Source organism: Rattus norvegicus, chromosome 4, assembly GCF_036323735.1.
Source record: "Rattus norvegicus strain BN/NHsdMcwi chromosome 4, GRCr8, whole genome shotgun sequence".
Taxonomy (NCBI): domain Eukaryota; kingdom Metazoa; phylum Chordata; class Mammalia; order Rodentia; family Muridae; genus Rattus; species Rattus norvegicus.
Genome location: NC_086022.1, coordinates 20604565 through 20607251, shown reverse-complemented (window position 1 = coordinate 20607251; position 2687 = coordinate 20604565).

Genomic DNA, 2687 nt, shown 5'->3' with positions numbered 1-2687 from the left:
ATTCAGAGAGAGAAGATGTGGGAAGCATTTTCTAGTTGATATTTAAATGGTACTTAACAGGTTACAGAGATGGCTGAAGGAGCACGGACCTAGAGAATATTAAGAGAATGGCTTACTGGCCAAGTGATGCTTGACACTCTCAGACGTAACCTTCCTCATCTCTAATCATATAACTGTAGTTCTATACTCTATATGATCCATATTTGTTTCCTTTTATCAATATCCTATAAGACTGCCCAGGACTATATTTCCAATGTACAAATTGAGCAATATGCTTAAGTGTCTTGATGTAAAAAGTTTGTAATAATCTTTGAGAATAAGAAAAAAATTATTTTTGCCCAGATATGGTCTTAGGGTTTTACTGCTCTAAACAGACACCATGATCAAGGCAACTGTGAAAAGGAGAACATTTAATTGGGACTGACTTACAGGTACAGAGGTTCAGTCCAGGCAGACATGGTACAGAGGAGCTGAGAATTCTACGTCTTCATCTGAAGGCCATTAGGAGAAGACTGACTTCCAGGAAGCTAGGAGGGAGGTCTCAAGGCATGACAGACTTCCTCCAACAAAGCCGTACCTACTCCAACAAGGCCACTCCTCCTAATAGTGCCACTCCCTGGGCCAAGCATATTCAAGCCGCCATACTACTACTTGTCTGTAATCCCAGCACCCCAGACACTGAATCAGGAAGATTATGAGTTTGAGACCAGCCTAAGAAGCCTAGTGAGATTTGTCTCAAAGATCAATAAAGTTCAAGTGACAGGTATTAACTGAATTTTCAGAATAGAAATATAGCTAAGTGTTTAAGAAGTCATTAACTTTAGGGTCTCTGCGTATTAGTAATTTAAATCCAGTCATCAGAAGTTCCAGTGCAGCAGGATGTTAGAGATCATAAATAAGTAAATGAATAAGTACATACACACAGCAACCTTTTAAAGCCTTATATCATAGTATAAACCAACACCCTGACCAATGATTTTAGTGTCAATATTATACTTAATCTTTCAGAGTTTTATTTTCAGAGGATGCATTTTAAATGAAAAAATTGTTATAAATTACATTATTCAAAGGACTACCAGGGATCTCAAGGTTCAAAAAATTATGTATTAGCAAATCCCCGCCCCATGTTCAATGATGTTCTCCTTCGAATTGATAGCATGGTGAGATAGATTAAAGGCACCATTACTGATGTACGTGTTAATAGAGTGTTAATTGAATACCTGTAGGGTGAGAATTAAATAGGAAATGTCAGAGTGTGTTCAGGAAAGTTTCATTAAAGGCTAGCAAAAATGTGCTATGAAGCTTGTTATCAATTTATTATTTATTATTTTATGGGAAATAGATTTCTAAAATTAATTTCAGCTGGTTAATGCTATTAGACAAATAAGTCAATAAGTGATAAAATTGCATTTGAATTGTTGAAATTTAATAAGAGAGATGGTTCAATTCAGCTTTGACAACAAATAGCAACATGTTGCACAAAGTAAGATATCAGATAATCATTTAATTTTTGAACATTAATTCTAAGCAATAAAGCTGAAATCATGTTAAATGTTCATGGAATTTACATGGATTATAGAACAATTCTATCCTTTAGATATATTAGAAGTATGCCGTTCCTGTTGTATTTGCATGGCTCTCTGAAGCCACCACACAAGATATGCCCCAGCAAGCCATCCACATGGTAGCTTTCTTTCTGCATTTGGAGGATTCGAGATTCTCAAGTTGCTAAAATTTACTTGGCTGCTTAGGAACTTGCCCACTTATTAATCATTTTATTTATTTTTGTTTATTGGACAATGTTGACAGAACGTTGCAATCATTTGCTCATTTGTACGAATAACTCTTAGATTTTTTTCAAATTTTTTACTTTATTAATTGTCTAAAAATTATTTTATGTCTAATTCTTCAAATACAACATTAAATACTCTGGTAAATTTCATGATGGTGCTAGCAATTTTAGGAATTTCCAACACGACATATAACAAGAAAGATCAATATAGTTCAAATCTTAGGTGTTAACAATTTTCAGAATAGAAAGTAAAAAAGTTTAAAATTTCAGTATCTTTAGGATCTTTAGTGTTGTTAATTTAAATACCGTTATATGGGGTCCAGGTGCAGCAGGATGTTATAGACCATGCAATTGTATAGGGAGACACAGAAGCTACACTGTACTTCAAGTGTTGCTATCAGATACATTTAAGTAACATTTTACAGATTAAAGCCATATTAAATGAAAATACACTCATCTACATCTTAAAACACAATGATCTAACAACAGGTGCCATTTTATACCAGAAAGAGAGCAGTAGGTACAAAATGAATGCAGAACTACTTTTCTTGTAGGAAATAAACATAGATTTATAGATGCATGTACACATTACTTTATTTTTGAAATTCAAAGTAGCTAGTTTGCTTTTACTACCATATAAAAATAATCTCCAATATGGTCAGATCACTAGGGGGAAAAAGCTCATTTATTATGTTTAAAAATAATACACATTGTCTTTGGCAAGGAATCACATCCATAGACCTTCCAGGTCTATCTGATTTGACTAGAAGACAGACATACCCTTAGTACCCACCTTTAATGCCAAACAATGAAAGTAAGGTTAGTTTATAGAAGGAAGTAGTCATGTTTGTAAGTGACATCCAATTGAAGGGCAGACAAAGTGATGAATCAGAGA